The sequence below is a fragment of the Trichosurus vulpecula genome, chromosome 8 (genome assembly GCF_011100635.1).
Source record: "Trichosurus vulpecula isolate mTriVul1 chromosome 8, mTriVul1.pri, whole genome shotgun sequence".
NCBI classification, from domain to species: Eukaryota; Metazoa; Chordata; class Mammalia; order Diprotodontia; family Phalangeridae; genus Trichosurus; species Trichosurus vulpecula.
In genome coordinates, this window is record NC_050580.1 from 84,724,984 (window position 1) to 84,746,149 (window position 21,166).

The window sequence follows — 21,166 nt, forward strand, 5'->3', positions numbered from 1 at the left end:
ACCAACAGGACTAGAAGCATGCACCTCCAAACCTTGCCACTTTGAGAATATAACTGTTTTAAAAAATTCATACTTCCCAACATGAATAACCGCATTTTTATAGCAGCGAGCCCTTAAAGGTTTGTTGAATTCAACTGAACTGTCCCATAGAAATCAATCTATAGGCATAAGGTACTGGAAAACTAGATTCACTGATCTAAATCTCAGATTCAATATTTGCAAGAAGGAAGGAGATGGGTCTATCAGGAAATACACAAAGTGGATCCCAACATCTTCTGATTTTTTTAAATCCTCATGAAAGTGCAACTCTCTCCTATAATAATTTCTTCAAGAGGCCACTTTATTTTTAGTCAAAAATTCTATGCAGTAAGACCTTTAACCTAAAGAAGGTTAGATGATGAAATGAAACTGACTTTCATTTGTTTGATCATTCCCTTACATTTTACTTTTTAAATTATCATTCTTAAAACCTTTGCCTGGAGACAATCAACAATGAAAATCGCTGGCATTCCCAGTTCTGAAATAACCATGGCATAATGTGTGTAGCAGACAGATGGATCTGAGTCTTGAAGAACTGAGTTCAAATCCAACATCTGACTCAAACTGTTTATGTGACCCTGGGCAAGTCTACTGAACCTCTCTCCCTGCTCTAGACAAATGAGACTGTAAACTGCAGAGCAGGCACAGATCTACATCAGTGCAAGTCATGTCCACACTGAGAGTTCCCTAAGCCAATGAAATCACAGATTCCCCCATGCATACCCATCCCCTCCTCCCCCACAAAAAAAATTTCAAGATGGTTTTGCCCATTCTTGTAGTGTGTGATAGGACAGAGCTAGGAGGCCGAACCTATTTGGTGAACCAAGGGATACAAGTAATTTTTAGGAAAAAATCACAGTGCTGTTTATTTTTCAGGACCCTTCATTTACTCATGGTTAATCAGGAATGAAAAGCCATCATTTTCATTCAAATTCACTTGAAATGTAAAGGAATATATTGAGAGAATTTCGTTTTAGAGGAAGACAGGATAAGGTGTTTTTTTTTTTAAGATAAAATGATTATTCCTTAGGTAACAATTGTACGTTATCATTGGCATCTTTTGCCAGTTCAAATCTAACCCATTTGTTTTACATGAGTATGGCACTTCCCTAGTTGAGGCCTGAATGATAAGACAAGTCACCATCAATGCCAAAGTCTTACTTGGTGTTTCTTCAGAAGTCAAATGAACAAGTAATAAGAGAAAACACTGGGCCTGGAGTCAAGAGAGTTAGGTTGCATTCCCAGATCTGACGCTTACTCGTTGTGTGATCTTTGGGAAAATCAGCTAAATTTGATGAGCCTTGGTTTTCTCATCTGTAAAATATGGAGGAAAATAACTATTATCTATTTCACAAGATTATTGTGATTTAAAGGCTTGATAAGCCTCAAAAGTCCTATATAAATATGCGTTACTATTATTAAACTATTACTAGATACACTAAGGAGAAGATGGGAGAGGGGAGGACAGGACCCTAGGGGCTTTTATGTAAACTATTGCAATATGTGTTTGAAGAAACACAGCTTTCAGACAGGATATGGACAGTTTGGGAAAGAAAATGATCTGGAGAGGAGCAGGGAAGAGACAGCAGGGAAGTGGACAGGAGCTTTAATGTAAACTGGTAAAATATGTGAATGAAGAATGCAGCTTTCAGACAGGATGTAGAAGTTTTGGAGAAAATGATCTGCTCTGTATAAGTGAGGAACAGAACTGTTGTCACCAAGGTGGAATGATGCTTCACTTGTGTGGAAACAATAGAATGCTATACAGGCAGAGGAAGGTCTTTTATTTATTAAAAACTGGAGAAATGGGATTTTAAAGAAATACATCTTCGGTGGCACCAAGGAGAGTTGACCTTCTTGAGAATTTCAGAGCAAGGCTAATTTACATATACATGTTTTATGACTAAAGCAGATAACATTAAGAAAAAGAAATCATGTAAATGGAAACCGAGATATGACTGAAATAGGACTGTCCATCTGATAGGAAAAATCTGTTGAGATGCAACTTTTTAAGTAAAAGTTGAATCTTTTATGATTGATGATTGCATTGGGGATCCTTGAAGAGTTTGGCCTTTGTGTCCTTTGATTAATTCAGTGTCTTTGATCGAGTCTTACTAGGTGCTAAGCCCCAGGGCCAAACCCCTATCTTGGTGCTAAGTCTATGTGGGTGTAAATTGGTAACTAAGGTGGGGCTCCAGGTGGGGCCAATGAAGGGAAGTGCTAACACCACAGCCAATCATAGGAGCATAAGTTCTGGTCACTCAGATGACATTTGATGACATCTGAAACTATATAAAAAGGGAGAACAGAGCTATTTGCTTAAGGCTCTCACTCCTGGAGGTGCAGGACTCTGGGCAGCTGCTGTAAGGGCCTTCCGGCTGAACCTAGATGTTGATGGTTTTCTTGGTAACTATGAATTGTATTGGGTCTGTTTGTAATTTGATTATATTTGCTCTGAAGTTCAGGGTGCTGGCTTTTCTCCCTGAACTACGTGAATGTTATTTGTATGCTGGATTAAATTGAGATTGTTAACCCCTTGTTGCTTTCTTTAGTAAAGGAGATTAAAAGAACCTGGGCTTGCAGCATTCTGTGAGCTGGTTGTTGTTGGTTTTACACCCCCACAGTAGCTGCTAGCCGGACTGTTGAAATAATAATATAATCGATAATACAATGAGTCAGGAGACTCATTTCAGCTACTGAATATATGCAAGAGGTATCATGGAAGACAACAGCATGGGAAGGAGAACCTGGGAAGGGTTGAAGACCCAGCTGGAGGGCTCTATGTAGGAGCTATGGCAATTAGCAGTCAGTTGAAAGAAGGTTTCAGCTGAGAGACCCCTGATTTGTCATTATTTCATCCCCTGAGAGTTCTATTGCAACTACTGCCTTTCAGCACCAATTTTCCAAAGGGCTTGCTGCTCTCTTCTGCCACTAGTGGTCTGAGAAGGAAAAGCAGAAGAGGCTTTATAACTACTCCAGAATCCTAGGCAGAAGAGCTCAGCAGCTGTGAGCTCCACTCTGGTTAGCACAGACCCCCAAGCGAATGAAGAACTGGCAGGGCTGGTAAGCATAATGGACAGTGAACCCAGCTTTGCATTTCTCTAGGTTAAGGTTGACTACTCTTCACATTAACTTAACAACTTCTAAATGCCTTTTTAAGGGTTAAATGGAAGACTATTAAAGGCTGTATAAGAGTAGAGGGATTTCCCCAGCTGAAGAAACACTGAGGATCAACAACCAAAAGGTGAGCCCAAGTTCTTGTGGTGCAGATATTCCTATAGAAGCCAATAACAATGATGTTTGCAGATGAATTCACCGGCAGGAGAGTATAATCTGAGTTTATATATAGTGGTATATTTTCTTATTTGTATATTTGCTTTAAAGGATGAATATCTATAATCTTACTATCTATTTTACTTTCTAAGTAAATAGTTCTATTCAAAATTCCAAAGTATCATTGTTATGAGTGGTTGGTTGTATAAACATCATACACAATACCAATGTGTTGCCTTCTGAAGAACTAGTGATGTAGATAAAAAACACACTGGATGGGGGCCCAAAACCTAGAATGGTGAGTAGAGGAAGCATATTTCTCTTAAACAGGGTTGCCCTAGGACTACATGGTGGTGGTCTATCTTTGGGGAAATTAGACTTGCTAGTGTGAGAACAAGCTGGAAGAGAGAGACAGAGAGAAGTGGGGTGTCTCACATACCTAGGTGAGGTATGAGGCCCCAAAAGCAACAATGTGGGGGTATTTATAGACTACTTTGTGTCTAGACCTCACCTCCATGTAGCACACATAAAGGAGAAACTTTTAAATTACATGACCAATAAGTTGAAGAAAGATTAGACATTTTCTTTGATGCTTCGGACCTTTCAAAGATAAAGTAACTTCAGCATCACAATATCCTCTCACCCACCACCCACCATACTCCTGGCAGCAGGGCTGCACAGGCCAACCCAGGAGTTTGCAAAAGAACTTAACTCTACCTTCCATTTCTTTCTTCCCCACCTCCCCCCTGGTGCTGGAGTTCCGAAGTGAAGTTATTTGCTTACTCGGACTACGACGGTAGGGTGGCACAGATTGTGTGGCACACACACTTGGGGCTGTGTAGTACTCCACTACACCTGAGAAGAAGTGCTCTGCATTCAACTGGGGTCAGTTCTTTCCCCCTAGAAGTCTTGGGCCACAGACTGGTGAGCCATAAACTGCCCAGCATGGAAGGAAAACATGACTCAGATCTAGGATCCAGAGAAACTGCCATCCAAGGGGCAGGAGTCAGAAAGTGAGAAATGGAGGGAAATAAAAAAAAAGACCAAGATTTCAGGAGGAAGGAAACTCAATTAAAGACCCTGAGTCTAAGCAGATAAACCAACAGGGAAAATAGCAATAGCAGTATTGTGGGGTCTCTGGAACTGTCCACTGCACCTTATTTATGATGCTACATCAGCAATCATATGTACTAGCTGTTTAAGTACCATAGAATGTACTGGGTAAGAGTTAAACTCATTGTAGGTTTTTGCCTTCCTATTAACCTTTCCTGTTATGTCTTTTCCAGGCAACAGATCACTCTCCTTAGCAGAGAAGCCTTTCCCTTGTGATCTTAACTCATTAAGTACCAATCTCTAGGAACAGTTAAATTCCCAACATAACCTTTTGAAAAAGTCACAAAGCAAATCCACACAGAGAATCACAACAGAAGTTAACAAAAACAAAGAAGTGTGAAATTTGGGGCAAACCTAATTGGATTCAGTAAGATACCCCTGCATATTCCCAGTTCGGGGCCTGAAGTGGAGCTGGGGTTGTCGATGGGAGGCAGCGAATTAACCAACCACACCTCAGCCCTCTACCACTATCTAGGGCCCCTTTTCCTCTCCCATTCTTTTCATCTTCCTGCACTTAAGAGATACCTAGCTCCTTCCATATCACACTGTGACCCTGGCCACATGTAAAGTAAAGCATGCTCACTAACGTACTAGAACAGGAAAAGGAAGAGACATATTCCAAGCTCCTTACTGCCACTTCCATCTATTGTTGACCACCATCACTCAGCAACTTCTCCTCCCTTTGAGGTTTGTTTCTTCTACCTGCCTCTTTCATGTGTACATTTTGGTTTCTGAAAAGGGCAGAAAATGGTCTTTTTTGTCTCTGGCCAACAGCTTTGCACTGTGGAGAACAGCTTTACTAATCAACGGCTGCCTCTCCCGGGTATTTTCAGATAGTCCCCAAACCACACTTCACTTTACTCTCTACTCCTAGTGGAGAACCTGTGGCCCTGAGGCCACAAGTAGCCTCACTCTAGAACCCTCCCCAACTACCTCCCTTCCAGGCCGTTCTCCCTCATTAGAATAAAAGCTCCTAGAAGGGATGCCTTTTTTATTTGCATCCTCAACACTTAATGTTTTTTCACTGCTTTATTCAAAAGAAGCTTGAGACACTTCTCAGGACAAAGATAAAAGTCCCTCAGAGAAGTATACCTATACTTGCATGAAAGCAGTTCTCAGAGGCCCAGAAACCAAGGAAAAGGTGGCTTTAAGGCATTATTACCTATAAGCTTATTTAAATATGGTTTTCAGGGTTTTAAAAATACAGCTGAGAACAACAGAAATGAAAGAACTATTTGGAGATTATTGGAAAATTATATCATGTTTATGTTGCAAATGACAGAACTATGGAGTAGAGGTTTTTCAACTGAAGTTAGAGATGGGTCATAGAACAGACCCTGAAACGCAAGGAATCAGAAATCAGATAAGGAGCAACAGGAGATAAGAAGGCAGAGATCAGAAGAATGGGAAGACAGCAGACTGGAGACTTTGAAGATTATCCCCCCCTCCTTCTTAAGAAGAAGTTCAGAGAAAAATCTGGATAAGAGCCTCAAAGTTCTCCCCACTCCAGCTATTAAAACTGATCTTCTTCAGGGGCAGAACAGACCATATCACTTCTCTATTCAATGTCCAGTGCCTCCATTCACCTCAAGGATCAAATAAAAAATCCTGCTTGGCTTTCAAAGCCCTTCACAAGCAGCCTCCTCCTACCTTTCCTGTCTTCTTTTACCTTACTCTTCCCCATGCACACAGTCATCCAATGACCTTGGCCTCCTTGATGCTCCTCAAACAAGATACTTCATCTCTGGACTTCAAGTATTTCACTGACTTACCCAATATTCTCTTCAAGGGTGGGGAACCTGTGGCCTCAAGGCCACATGTGGCCCTTTAAGTCCTCAAGTGCAGCCCTTTGACTGAATCCAAACTTCATAGACCAAATCCCCTTAATAAAAGGATTTGTTCTGTAAAACTAGGACTCAATCAAAAGGCCACATCCAAGGACCTAGAAGGCCACATGTGGCCCCAAGGTTGCAGGTAACCCACCCCGCTAACTTATCACCCTCCCCTACCCGTCCTGGTTTTCTTCAAATCCCGGCTAAAATTCTACCTTCTACAAGAAGCCTTTCTTGATTCCTTAAGGCTAATGCCTTTCTTCTGTTGATCATTTCCAATATACATGTATGTATATATATATATATGTATGTATATCTATATGTCTTGCTTGTACAGTTATTTTCCTGTTGTCTCTCCCATTACATTGCACGTTCCTTGAGAGCAGGGACTGTCTCTGACACTGTCTTCACCAGGCACTATCTTCAGTGCCTAGCATGGTGCCTGGCATATAGTAAGTGTTAATACATTTTTATTGACTGGCTGACAAAGAACTAGAAACAAAACAGATGCCCACTGATTGGGGAATGGCTAAACAAATTGTGCTATGTGAATGTAATAGAACACTACCATGCTGTAAGAAATAATAAACAGAGAAGCATGAAAAGATCTACATAAAGTGACGCAGAAATAAGTAAACAAAGCAAAGAAAACAATGTACATAATAACCACAACAGTGTAGAAAGAACCACTAAAAACAATGTTGCAAAATTATAAAGAACAAACATGTCTAAAAAGAAGAGATATGAGAAGGCCCTTTCACTACACCCTTTTGTAGAGATGGGAGATCCACAGGTGTTGTACATTACACATACTTTAGACTTTTTCAATGTATTGAGCAATTAATTTTTTTTTATTTTTCATTTTTTGTCTTTAAAAATACCATTAGTTATATGGCATGGAACTGTGGGAGGAGGAGGGACAACAGATATTCACGGACGCTTTGGAGATGATTAAAAAAACCCTCCATCAATAAAAATTATTATACAAAAAGAAACAAAAAAGTATGCTATTTAATATTAAATGGGGATTCATTGTTTCAAGGCAAACCTTTTGACTCACTCTCTAGCTATATTACACTCTCTATAGAGTCCCTCTTTCAAACCTCTAACCCAGACCACAGGCCCAATCCCCCTACTGATCAGCATGGGAACTTTGCACTACTATTTCCAACCTAGGCTGGTTCACATCTCCTTATGTATCCTGATGGTTCCCATATTCCCAGGGGCTCACTACATTTATTAGTGCTAGACTTAATACCAGATCATTTCAGTGCACTATAGCACAGTCTCTCAAACTCCTGACTCACCAGCCCACGCCTTCCAAGCAACAAGAATTTAGGCATACACTGCCATGTCATCTTTTCTCTCCTCAAGCCACCTAAACCATCATTCCATCTCCATGACTTTCAAGATTCTACCTTATACTTAATTTTTTATTATTATTTATCCAATTGCATGTAAAAATAATTTTTAACATTTTAAATTTTTTTTTCCTTTATTTATTTTTAGTTTACCACACACGGTTCTACATAGTTTTGAGTTCCAGTTTTTCTCCCCTCCCTCCCCCCTCCCTCCCCAGGACGGCATGAAGTCTCATATAACTGTCATGTATAACTTCGCACTGAATTAATTTATGCTCTAGTCAAGTCGTGGAGAAGAATTTTGACCAATGGAATGAATCATGAGAAAGAAGAAACAGAACCAAAAAAAAAAAACAAAAAAAAAAACCCAAAACCAAAAACAAAAGAGAAGCAGAAAAGGCGAGCATGTAGTGTGCCTCAGTCTGTATTCAAACTTCGCAGTTCTTTCTCTGAATGAAGATAGCATTCTCCATCGTGAGTCCCCTGGAGTTGTCCTTGCCCCTTTAGGTTGCTGAGAGAAGCGCAGTATGTCAGGGTTGGTCCTCACGGAATCCACATATCTGTGGCTGTGCACAACGTTCTCCTGGCTCTGCTCCGCTCACTCAGCATTATGTCGTGTAGGTTTTTCCAGGTTGTTATGAAGTCTGCGTCATCCCCATTTCTTATGGCACAATAGTATTCCATCACCTTCATATACCACAGCTTGTTCAGCCATTCCCCAATTGATGGGCATCCCTTTGCTTTCCAATTCTTGGCTACCACAAAGAGAGCTGCTATAAATATTCTTGTACATATGGGTCCTTTTCCCGCTTGCGTGATTTCTTTGGGATACAACCCTAGAAGAGGTATTACTGGGTCAAAGGGTATGAACATTTCTATAGCCCTTTGGGCATAGTTCCACACCGCCCTCCAAAATGGCTGGATCAGCTCGCAACTCCACCAGCAATGCAACAATGTTCCAATTTCCCCACATCCTTTCCAGCATTTATCATTCTCCTGATTTGTTATTTTAGCCAATCTGACAGGAGAGATGTGGTATCTAAGAGTTGTTTTGATTTGCATTTCTCTAATCAGCAGCGATCCAGAGCATTTTTCCATATGCCTGTAGATAGCTTTAATTTCTTCCTCTGAAAACTGCCTGTTCATATCCTTTGACCATTTCTCAATTGGGGAATGGCTTGTATTCCTATATATTTGGCTTAGCTCCCTGTATATTTTAGAAATGAGGCCTTTATCAGAGATACTAGTTGCAAAGATTTTCTCCCAATTTTCTGCTTCCCTCCTAATTCTTGTTGCATTGGCTTTTTTTGTACAAAAACATTTCAATTTGACATAATCAAAATTATCCATTTTGCATTTTGTAATGCTCTCTATCTCTTGTTGGGTCATGAATTCTTTACTTTTCCACAAATCTGATAAGTAAACTATTCCTTGCTTTCCCAAAGTACTTAGAGTATCAACTTTTACTCCTAAATCATGAACCCATTTTGACTTTATTTTGGTATATGGTGTAAGATATTGGTCTATGCCCAGTTTTTGCCCTACCATTTTCCAATTTTCCCAACAGTTTTTGTGAAATAGTGAATTATTAGCCCAGAAACTGACTTCTTTGGGTTTATCAAAGAGTAGATTGCTAAACTTGTTGATTTCACCTACTTGTGTACCTATCCTATACCACTGATCCACACCCCTGTTTCTTAACCAGTACCAGGCAGTTTTGATGACTGCTGCTGTGTAGTACAGTTTAATATCTGGTGTGGCTAAACCACCATCCCTAGCATGTCTTTTCATTAATATCCTAGATACTCTAGACCTCTTGTTTTTCCAAATGAATTTTGTTATTATTTTGTCCAGCTCAGTAAAAAAAAATTTTGGTAGTTCGATTGGTATGGCACTGAATAGATTAATTTAGGTAGAATTGTCATTTTTATTATATTAGCTCGGCCTAACCATGAGCAACTGATATTTCTCCATTTATTTAGATCTGATTTTATTCGCGTGAAAAGTGTTTCATAGTTATGTTCATATAGGCCCTGGGTTTGTCTTGGCAAATAGACTCCCAAATATTTTATAGTGCCTTCAGTAACTTTGAATGGAATTTCTCTTTCTATCTCTTGCTGTTGGGCTTTGTCAGTAATGTATAGGAATGCTGAGGATTTATGTGGGTTTATTTTATATCCTGCAACTTTGCTAAAGTTGTTTATTATTTCAAGTAGTTTTTTACTTGATTCTCTAGGATTCTCTAGATAAATCATCATAACATCTGCAAAAAGTGATAATTTAGTTTCTTCTTTTCCTATTCTAATTCCTTCAATTTCTTTTTCTTCTCTTATTGCTACAGCTAATGTTTCTAGAACCAAATTGAATAATAGGGGTGATAATGGACATCCTTGTTTCACCCCTGATCTTATTGGGAATGCATCTAGTTTATCCCCATTACAAATAATGCTTGTTGATGGTTTTAGGTAGATGCTATTTATAATTTTGAGGAAGGTTCCCCTTATTCCTATGCTTTCTAGTGTTTTTAATAGGAATGGGTGTTGTACTTTGTCAAAGGCTTTTTCTGCGTCTATTGAGATGATCATATGGTTTTTGCTAGTTTTGTTGTTGATATGGTCAATTATGCTAATAGTTTTCCTAATATTGAACCAGCCTTGCATTCCTGGAATAAATCCTACCTGGTCATGGTGTATTATTCTCGTAATGAGTTGCTGCAATCTTTTTGCTAATATTTTATTTAAAATTTTTGCATCAATATTCATTAGAGAAATTGGTCTATAATTTTCTTTCTCTGTTTTAACTCTACCTGGTTTAGGTATTAGTACCATATTTGTGTCATAAAAAGAATTTGGTAGGACTCCTTCTTCCCCTATTTTCCCAAATAGTCTGCAAAGTATTGGAATTAGTTGTTCTTTAAATGTTTGATAGAATTCACATGTAAAACCATCTGGCCCTGGAGATTTTTTCCTAGGGAGTTCGTTGATGGCCTGCTCAATTTCTTTTTCTGATATGGGGTCATTAAGAAATTTCACTTCCTTCTCTGTTAGTCTGGGCAGTTTATGTTTTTGTAGATATTCATCCATATCTCTAAGGTTGTCAAATTTATGGGCATACAGTTGGGCGAAATAATTCCTAATTATTGCTTTGATTTCCTCTTCATTAGAGGTGACCTCACCCTTTTCATTTTTTATACTGGTAATTTGATTTTCTTCTTTCTTTTTTTTAATCAAATTTGCCAAAGGTTTGTCAATTTTATTGGTTTTTTTCATAAAACCAGCTCTTTGTTTTATTTATTAATTCAATAGTTTTCTTGGTTTCAATTTTATTAATCTCTCCTTTGATTTTCATTATTTCTAATTTGGTATTTAATTGGGGGTTTTCAATTTGCTCTTTTTCTAGCTTTTTCAGCTGTATGCCCAGATCATTGATCTCCTCTTTCCCTATTTTATTCATGTAGGCATTTAGAGATATAAACCTTCCCCTAAGAACTGCTTTTGCTGCATCCCATAAGTTTTGGTATGTTGTTTCATTATTGTCATTCTCTTGAATGAAATTATTGATTGTTTCTCTGATTAATACTTAATTTTTTATTATTATTTATCCAATTGCATGTAAAAATAATTTTTAACATTTTAAATTTTTAAAAAAATTTTAAGTTCCAAATTCTCTCCCTCCCTGAAATGGCAAGCAATTTGCTACAGGTTATACAGGCACAGTCACATAAAACATATTTCCATTATTAGTTGTATTGTAAAAGAAAACACAGACCAAAAAATCAAACAAAAAAAAGAGAAGAAATAAAGAAAGCTAAAAAAATTATGTTTCAATTTGCAATCCAACTCCATCTGTTTTTTCTCTGGAGGTGGGCAAGTATCTTTTTACCATAAGCCCTTTGGAATTGTCTTAGATCACTGTCTTGCTGAGAATAGCTAAGTCATTCACAGTTGGTTGTTGTACAATATTGCTGTTACTGTATACAATGTTCTCCTGGTTCTGATCACTTCACTTTTCATCACTTTATGAATGTCTTTCCAAGTTTTTCCGAAAGTATCCTGCTTTTTCTTATAGCACAATAGTATTCCATCACAATAACATAGCACAACTTGTTCAGCCATTCCCCAATTGATGGGCTTCCCCTCAATTTCCAAATCTTTGCCACCACAAAAAAGCTGCTTTTTTAAAAAAACATATAGGTCCTTTTCCTTTCCTTTTTTTTTTTTAAATCTCTTTAGGTATCGATCCTAGAAGTCATACTGCTGGACCAAATGTTATGCATGGTTTCGTGGTCCTTTGTATATCTTTTTTCCATTTGGCCAACTCTGCTTTTTAAGGTGTTCTTCTCTTCAGTGGATTTTCTTTTTTTTTTTTAGTTCCTTTACCATTTAGCCTATTCTGCTTTTTAAGGCATTATTTTCTTCAGTATTTTTTTATGCCTCCTTTACCAAGCTGTTGACTCTTTTTTCATGATTTTCTTGCATTTCTTTTCCCAATTTTTCTTCTCCCTCTCTTATTTGATTTTTAAAAATCCTTTTAAAGCACTTTTGGGAATTCTTTTTGGGCCTGAGAACAATTCACATTTTTCTTGGAAACTTTGGATGTAGTGGTTTTTTTTTACTTTGTCATCTTCTTCTGAGTTTTTGATCCTGTCATGATAGTAACTTTTTTCAGTCAAGTTCCTTTTTTGTTCTTTACTTTTTTTGCAGGCTATTTCTTGACTTTTAACTTTATGTTAAATTTGGACTCTAATCCTGGGGTGGAGGGGGCACTGTCTCAACCTTCAGGTTTTTCATTCTACTGTTTTCAGAGCTAGTTCAGGGAGTGGGTGGGTGAGGAAAGGAGTCTGTAAATTTTCAGTTCTTCCAAGGTGGTATGATCTAAGGACAGGTGTGCTTACTGCTCTCCTGTCCTGCGCACAACCACAAACACTCTTTTCTGCCCTAGAACTGTGATTAGTGTGGCCACAGAGTGCTGATGTTCCTCCTTGCCCTGGGACTGTGACTCAGAACCACATATGGGCAATGCAACAAAGCCCTGCACCCAGCGCCTATAGAGAGTTCCCTGTAATCTCCTTCTGAGCAGTTGTCCAACCCCCTTACCAACCAGCTGAGAGCTCCAGAAGCCTCTGCTGCCAATTCAGTCACCCTCAAGGCCTGCTGCTGGCTTGCTGGTGCTTGGCCTGTCCTAGTATGGACTGTGCTGGAGTGTGCTCCATTGTCAGCCCAGTGAAACAGACTTTTACTTGCCCCATTCTACGTTGTCTTGGGCTGGGAAATTATTTCACTCCATCCTTTTGTTGGTTCTGCTGCTCCAGAATTTGCTTTGAGGTGTTATTAAAAATTGTTTGGAGGGGAATATGGAAGAGCTCTGGGGAGTCTCTACCTTTACTCCACCATCTTGGCTCTGCCCCTCCTCATACTTGATAAAGAAAATAGAGGCCACCTTTGGTGAGCATCTTCCTAACTCTATTCTTCATATCCTTCAACATCAACCAAACTTGATTCTCTCCTCTTTTGCTCCAGTCTCTGAGAGAGGTGGCTCTTCTTGACAAGGCCAAACCCTCTAACTTGCACCTTTGATCACATCCACTTTTGTTTCCTTCTGATAATTTCCCCTCTGATCATTTTCTTTCTAACCTTTAATTTCTCTTTATCCATTGGCTCTGTGCACGCTACTTACAAACATGCCCAGATCTCCTTGTAATGAAGAAAGCCTTCATCTTCTCAAGCTATCACCCTTCATATTTCCTCCTTTTCAGAACCAGACTCCTAGATAAAGACATCTATGCTTCTTGCTTCCACCTTCTCATTGTCTACTTTCTTCTCAATGCCCTGACATTTGGCTGCCAACCAATATTCAACTAAAAACGCTCTTTCCAAGGTTATCAATGATCTCCGTTTTTAACTCCAATGTTCTTTTCTTAGTTCTCATCTCCCTTGATTTCCCTGAAGATTCTGACACTGTTGAGCAACCTCTCCTCCTAAATAACTCTCTCCTAACTAGGTTTTTGTGACTGCTCTCTCCTGGTTCTCCTGTACGTCTAGTTGTTCCTCTTCAAAATAATTGGCTATTTCTTCACCCATGTACCACCCCTTCTGCGTAGGTATCCCCAAGGCTTTATCCCAGGCCCTCCTCTCTCTTTTGATGATACCATCAGCTCCCATGTTCAATTATTCTCCCTGGTGTAAAAAATTCACCAATCTATATATGCAGCCTTCATCTCTCTTCTGAAATCCAGGCCATCTCTAATTGGATATCTTCTGGCATCCCAAACTTAACACGTCCCTAATGGACTTGCTTTCCATCTCCCTGAATCCACCCCTCTTCCAAACCTATTTCTGTACAACACATAACCAACCTTTTTTTAGTCACCATTGCTCAAAATTTGGAGTCATTCTCAACTCTTCAAGTCATAATGATTCTACCTTGACAACCTCTTTTATACTCATAGTCATTTCCTTATTTTTACTCAAATCATTACAAACCTCAAGCAGGCCCCCATCACCTCCCTTCCTTTCAATCCATCCTCAACACAAAATGTCCAATTGTTAATCCTAAAACACATCTGAGCTCATCAATCTCCCACACAAGAAACTTCAGGGAGTCCTTATTTACCTAATGCCAATAGGATGAAATACCATTTTCTCAGTTTTGCATTTAAATTTATTCATTATCAAATTCCGTCCAGGCTTTCCAAAATTATTTCACATTCCCCCTACTATCGGCACTGTCTTCCAGTCAAACTAGCCATACTCCACATCCCATTTACAGGCCTTTGCTCAAGCTGTTTCCCATGCTCCAAGTGATCTTCCTTACTTCTACTTCTTTTAATCACTAGCTTCTCTGAAGGCTCATCTCAGGGGCTCCCTCTTATTCACAGACTTTCCTGATCCTGCTCATTTTTATTACACAATGAACTGCTTTGTATTTGCTTTATTAATAGTAATAATAAAAGTTAGCAATGTATACAGAATTTTCAAATTTACAAAGGATTGTATAGACATTTCATTTAAACCATATAACAAACTTGTGAAGCAGATGCTATTACAATCCTCATTTAACAGTGAGGTTAAGTGACCTGCCCACTGTCACACAGCCACTAAATATCTGTGGTGGAATTTCAACCTGTCTCTCTGATGCCGAATCCAGCACTCTTTCCACTACACCATGCTGCCTCACATGCCTTGAAAATACTTTTCATCCAATTATTTGTCTCAATGTTATATCCTCTCAGTAGAATGTTAAGTTCTGAAGTGCCGGGGACTTTTGATTTTTGTCTTTGTATCTCCAGTACTTAGCACAGTGTCTGGCATGTTAGTTGGTGCTCTGTAATGTCTGTTGAATTGAACAGAGTACAATTCACAAAATCATGAAGCTGACATAATTTAAGTCCTGCCAACACTTAATCAATGCCTTGACCGCCCCCACCATGTTTACCTCCCTCCTTTCCTTTTTATCCCTTATCAAGAAAATCTGAATTTAATTCACTGTTTCTCTCTAACTAAACTTTTTTACACTTAAAAAATCTACCAAGTCCACCAAACTCCTTTATTTGCCTCTTTCTACCACGCTGAATATCACGTGGCCAGCCTAGATAAGCCATATAATCTGTTTCCTCATTTCAATTGCTTTACTACCCGAAAAGTGTTCTTGACTGATTTCATGGCATGTTAGAACTGAAAGGGACCACAGAAATCATACAATCCAAACCCCTCATTCTATAGATGAGAAAAACTAAGGTCTGATGAGATGTTTGGTTAACTTGTTAGTGGCAGGGCCAGGTCTGAAACTCAGATTTCCTGAAACCTGCTTCAATATTCTTTCAACATTACCAGCCAAGTCTCTTATGTGCAATTGTGCTAATTAAAATAAGCATATCTATTTTCAATCGCCAATCATTTTATGTATAAAAAGGGAAACTAGATCATTTAAAATCAAGTTGCCACAAAAATTTTCAAATAAATTAGTTGACTCAGCAGCTTAATTCACTTTCTCCTTGATAAAAGCAGGAAAAGAGAGGTGAGTCCTGCTTTTTCAATTTCCAAACAATTCTCAAGTTAAACAAAGGAATAAATATTCTTCCCAAACCTAGAGAGAAGCCACTGAGATTTAATGAAATATATTGTGGAGAGATGACTGCTAAATGTCCTCATCATAGCCAACTCTAATTCTTCATTGATTAAACACTGAGAGTATGGGCAAGAAAATAATCTGGAAATTGAGTAGCCTTTTTGTAGGTGTGTGAGGTTTAATATTATTTAAATTTTAATGTCTCGCAGTTTATATGAGGAATAGTCATAGAGGATGGACAGACATGGATAGGCTCAGTCTCTATCATCAAATACAATATCCATATCAATGAGATAATAGAGCCATATACATTTTGAATTAAACTCTAGTCTAAGTTTAGTGTTTAAAATTTTTCTAATGGGACAGCTAGGTGGCGCAGTGAGTAGAGTATTGGCCCTGGAGTCAGGAGGACCCGTGTTCAAATGGGACTTCAGATACCTGACACACTTACTAGCTGTGTGACCTTAGGCAAGTCACTTAACCCCAATTGCTTTACCTTCCCCCCCTCTAAAATCTTTGTAAAATATATGTGCATACACATTTAAGTATATGTTTTTAAAATCCGCCCTGCTGTTAACTTAAAATATCAGCAGTGAAATATTTCTGTTAGCTTGGATTCATGAATTAGATGATTACAAGAATTATACAAAGCTGTAGGCGGGAGGGACTTAAAGGCCATCTAGGGCAATGTAAAAAGGAATAAGGAGACAAGGGAACAAGTGTTTATTAAGCACCTACTATGTGCCAGGCACTGTACTAAGCACTTTACAAATATTATCTCATTTGAGATAGCAGTTTCAAAGAAACCTGGGAAGACTTGTATAAACTGATTCAGAGTGAAGTAAGCAGAGCCAGAAAAACCATTTATATAATAACAGCATCCCAAACACAACTTTGAATGACTTAAGAATGCTGATCAATTCAATGATCAGCCACAGCTCCAGGTGACTGAGAAAGCATTGCACCTATCTCCTGACAGAGGAACAGTGGACTCAAGACAGGGAATGAGACAAACATTTCTGACTTGGCAAATGGATGGATTTGCTTTGTTTGACTTTGCTTATTTGTTACAATGACTGCATTTTTCTTTTTGTATGGGGGGGGGGAGTGGATTAATAGAGGAAAACAGAGATAACAATAGGGTCACCAAACAAAGGAGTAAATAAAGATGGTCCTTGAAGTATTTTTTTTTTATTCTAGAGAAGAGTGAAGGAAGTTCAAAAGAAAATACAGGCAAGTTGGACAGCTTTTGAAGGTAAAACGATAAATTTAAGATTTAGTTTTTTCTTTTTAAAGCAAGAAGTACATAATACGGATTTGCATGTTCACAATTATCTATCTCTGTTCTGCTTTATACATGGAAATGTTCTCTCTTTTCATTAAATCCAGAATTAATTTTTTAGGACAAAAAATGAATTATATGTTCAAAGATTTGTTGGACATGTTCAAGCGTTTTTAAAATCTTTTGAATATGGAAATATTCATCATATTTGGTGTCAAATTCAGTAGATACCAATGACAGACAAACTAAATACATACATAACTCATTTAGCCCAACTCCCTCATTTTACAGGTGAAGAAACTAAGATTCCATGATTTGCCCAGTGTCACAAAGTTAGTGAGTTATAGAGCCAGGATGTAAACCCAGGTCATCTGATTTCAACTCAAGTGCTTATCACCACACCCTTTTTCTTCCCAACATCTATGATTCTAGTTGAAAACATAAACTATATTGAATACTGCCTATCTACTGTGAGCTATCCCCAGTCCTGAAGCAATACCTGGGCAATGAATGGGGGGGGGGAGGGAATTAACCTAAATATACAAAATCTAATGAAGACTAGGTACATCGCTGTGGGAATTGAACTTTTCAGGATCCACTTAAGCTTCCTAAATTTTTTGTATCACTTTCAATCAACAATTACTACACAAAACAGCAAATCTCTAAATGGCTTCCTCTTAAACTCAGCGCTTCCATCATTCAGAGCATCTTAAAACTCTGATTACTTAACATACACTCACTACAGATGCCATCTGTTCACAGAAGCAGAAAATGTCATGCTGAAACACAGAGAACTAACACCTCTCATATAATACCTAAGAACAAGGGGTTTACAAAGGCTATTGAGCCCTACATTTCTATCTCTATGACACACGAGGTTTGCTTTGGCCTTCAAGAGAAGCCAGAGACAGTCAAGAATACTGTTCATCTGAAATTAGAGAGGCAGAGAGGGAGGAAGAGACAGAGATAGAGAAGGAGGGGGGAAGAGGGGGAAAGAAAGAAGGGGGGAAGGAGGGAGAGAGGGGGAGGGAGAGAGGGAAAGGGAGGAAGGGAGAAGGGGGAGGGGGGACGGAGAGAGGGAAAGAGAAGAAGGGGGAGGGAGAGTGGGAGAGGCAGAGGGAGAGGACGGGAGAGGAGGGAGAGGAAGGGAGAGAGAGAAAGAGAGGGAGAGAGAGAAAGAGAGAAGGAGAGAGAGGAAAAGAGGGAGAGGGGGAGGGAGAGGGAGAGAGAGGGAGAGGGAGGAGAAGAGGGAGGAGAGAGAGGGAGAGAGGGAGAGAGGAGAGAGAGAGAGAGAGAGAGAGAGAGAGAGAGAGAAGGGGGGGAGGGGTGTCAATGATAAGGTACTTTGCCAAAGGCAAGAAGTACACACTTCAATTCTTTAAGGCTGAGTCGGATTGACTCACCTAACGATCTAATTCCTTAAGTTATCAGCAGAACTCTGCTGAAATTATTTCCTCGAATTTTTCTTAATTACTCCACCTCTCCCATAAGAAAGAGGAAAATAGATGTTACTAGTCTAATCTAGCCCTACGAATGTCGACAGGACATCCAAACTAAGTGAATTCTGAATGTAATTAAGACACAGCCTGGCTGTGAACCAGATCAGGTAACTTAGATTAAGACACCCTAGGGAATCGGAGTAAGATTTGGAGGTTGAGAAACGTTCCTATCCCCCCCGCCCTCCAAGCCAGACTTCACGAAGATTTGCAAACCTCTGGCCCCCGATTCTGGGAAGCTTCTCTTCTCCTTTCACTGTCAATAAGGGCACACATGGTATATGAGCGTGTGTATGTGTGTGTGTGTGTGTGTACCTCGCCCGGGTGAATCATCGGCGCTCATTCCAGGCTGCCGATGATTCATTCACGCGTCTTTCAGAGCGCGGCCACACGTTCCGTACGTACTATACGGGCGCACACGCAGATTTCTTAATATTTAAATTGAGCTTTTAAGGTCCACACACCTCAAGTGAGATGCGTGTAGAGGGGCCATAAGGGGCAGGGAGGGCAGCAGGCACGGCTTCCGCACAAGCGCTTAGAGAACACACACAAACACACAGAGACACACGCATCACCATCTTCTTCCTCCCGCTCCTCCTCCTCCTCCCCCCCCGCCCCCAGCCAGGCGCTAATGCACGTGGGGATGCGCCAGGGAGAGGCGCCGGAGGGCACACAGGTGGGTCCCCCCAGGTCCTCAGCCCCAAGAGATCCGCCTGCTCTCTCTCGCTAGCCCCTCCCCCACAACTTGCGAAAGGAGGAAAAAAATGCCTTCGCAACGCGCCTCCCGCCCGCCCGCTCTCCCTCCCCCTCCGCCTTGCTCCCTCCCTCCTGTGACATCTTATATAATAATCCGAGCTAATCAAAACGGAAGCGAACCGCGCTGCCATGGCACATTAGCCAGAGATAATTACCCTGGGAACAGATGCTCTGGACACGGGCCCGCGGCTCCCTAACTAGCCGCCGGGGCGCGTTGCTAGAACAATCGCGAACGGGGGAAGCGGCCAAAAGCGGAGCTTGTTACCCAACACTGGGAATGTGCGGCTGTTCCCGGTCCCTCATCAGGAAGCTGCGAGCGTCACCAACTGCGTCAGCTTCTTCAAACACATCGCCTGGGCTCCCTCCGATCACAACTACGGGCAGGAGCCGCAGGCGGTCGGGGCGGGACCGCGGGCTTCCCGGAGGAGAAAGTTAGTGGCCGCCGGCGGCCCGCACTCGGCGGCCCCGCGGTGGCCGCCCTCCCGGCCCCGCAGCCCCGCCGCCGCCCCGGGCTTGTTGGGCAACTTGTGACACATGACGCCGGGCTGCTGTCCTCCACCCCCCCCCCACCCGGCGCGGCCCAGCACTACCCGAGAGCCCCGCGACCACAGCCCCCCAGCGACCCCCTGCAAACACCCCCCCCCACCCCAGCCCGCACCCCCGAGCATAGAAAAAAAACTACGCAAGAAACTTCCCGGCCCGCCCTGGCTGGGGAGGAGGCTCCCGCACCTCGCAACCGCCTTACCTTGCTCTCCAAAGGCCATGATCTGTGTGTGTGTGTGTGTGTGTGCGTGTGTGTGTGCCTGCGCGAGTGGATATGTGTGTATGATGTGTGTGCACGCGCGCGCGCGTGGGGAGGCGGTAGGTAACTGAACAGTGGCTCGGAGGAGTTTCGCGGGAGGAGGAAGAGGAGGAGTGGGGTGTGTTAGCGGCAGGGGAAGGAGGGAGAACTCGGAACGGCAGGAGCGCGCAAGAGCGGAGCCCGAGGCGCCCGGGGCGAGCGAGGGAGCGCGGAGGGGGCGGAGGAGTTTCCGTGGGTTTGTTTACGCACCGCTGCCCGCCCGGCTCGGGGCACAGCCCGTACTCCCTGATTGGCCACAAACTGGGGCACTGCCTCTTGCTGCCCGCGTGGCCTGAGAGCAAGCGCGCAGCTCCCCGGGCTCCCTGCTGGGCACCGCTGGCTCTCCGCCGCTTAGCGCGGCCTCTGGGAGGTGGGGAGCAGGCGGCCGTGCGGGCTCGGCTGGGGGATAACCGGCCGCGGGGGCTGCCTGCTACCCACCAACCGAGCCGACCCCTCCAGGCAGGGAACGGGCTGGACTAGATGACCTTTAAGGTCCCTTCGAGTTCGGACATCCTTAGTGTCTATGATTTTCCCACCTGTAATTGCCCGACCTTGGCCGAGGCGGGCCGGAGGTTCTCTCAAGGCCACAGACCTTCTGTCAGGTTAGGAGGCAATGCACCTGAAACTACCCAATTTTCTCTACTAGAGGAACCTTCCACTCATTGGTGCCTTCCCACTCTAAAATGCTTAGAGGTCATTGAGCCCAAACCTTTCCTTGGAAGAGAAACTTGGGCCCAGGCAGGTGAAATGAACCAATCTACTAAATTGCAGAACTAGCATTACCTGATCTCTTCACTCATAGGGTATCATTTGACCGGAGGGCTAAATTACCCCCGACACCCCACACTCTTAGGCTCCGGAATAAAGTTGGCTACGAGGCAGCTCACCGTGGCTTGGATTAGGCAGATCCTCAGGGACGGCTTAAAGGGATTCCTACACTCTGAGCCAGGTCTTTCTCTTCCCCTGCTTATCCTTTTTTACTTACTCTTTTTGTCTCCTTTTCTCACTGCGAATTCCACTCACTTCTCTTTCTCTCCTCTCTTCCCTCCGCTAAGTTCCCCTTTCCTCTTCTTTAGCCTTCCAGGTTCTGATGTGCTTCCTCTCCG

General features: G+C 41.5%; 1 protein-coding gene across 6 annotated transcripts in view; it reads right to left on the reverse strand.

The window, feature by feature from the left end:
- Positions 1-20,212, reverse strand: part of PCGF5 (polycomb group ring finger 5) — a 150,874-nt gene extending 130,662 nt beyond the window's left edge. For 4 of the 6 annotated variants that reach the window (XM_036734656.1, XM_036734653.1, XM_036734659.1 and 1 more), the window contains exon 1: positions 19,965-20,198. The gene's annotated coding sequence lies outside the window, so the exon portion shown is untranslated. Of the gene's footprint in view, positions 1-19,374; positions 19,444-19,964 lie in introns of those variants that run through there. The other 2 variants (XM_036734655.1, XM_036734654.1) reach the window with 2 other exon arrangements.
- Positions 20,213-21,166: the final 954 nt, after the last annotated feature.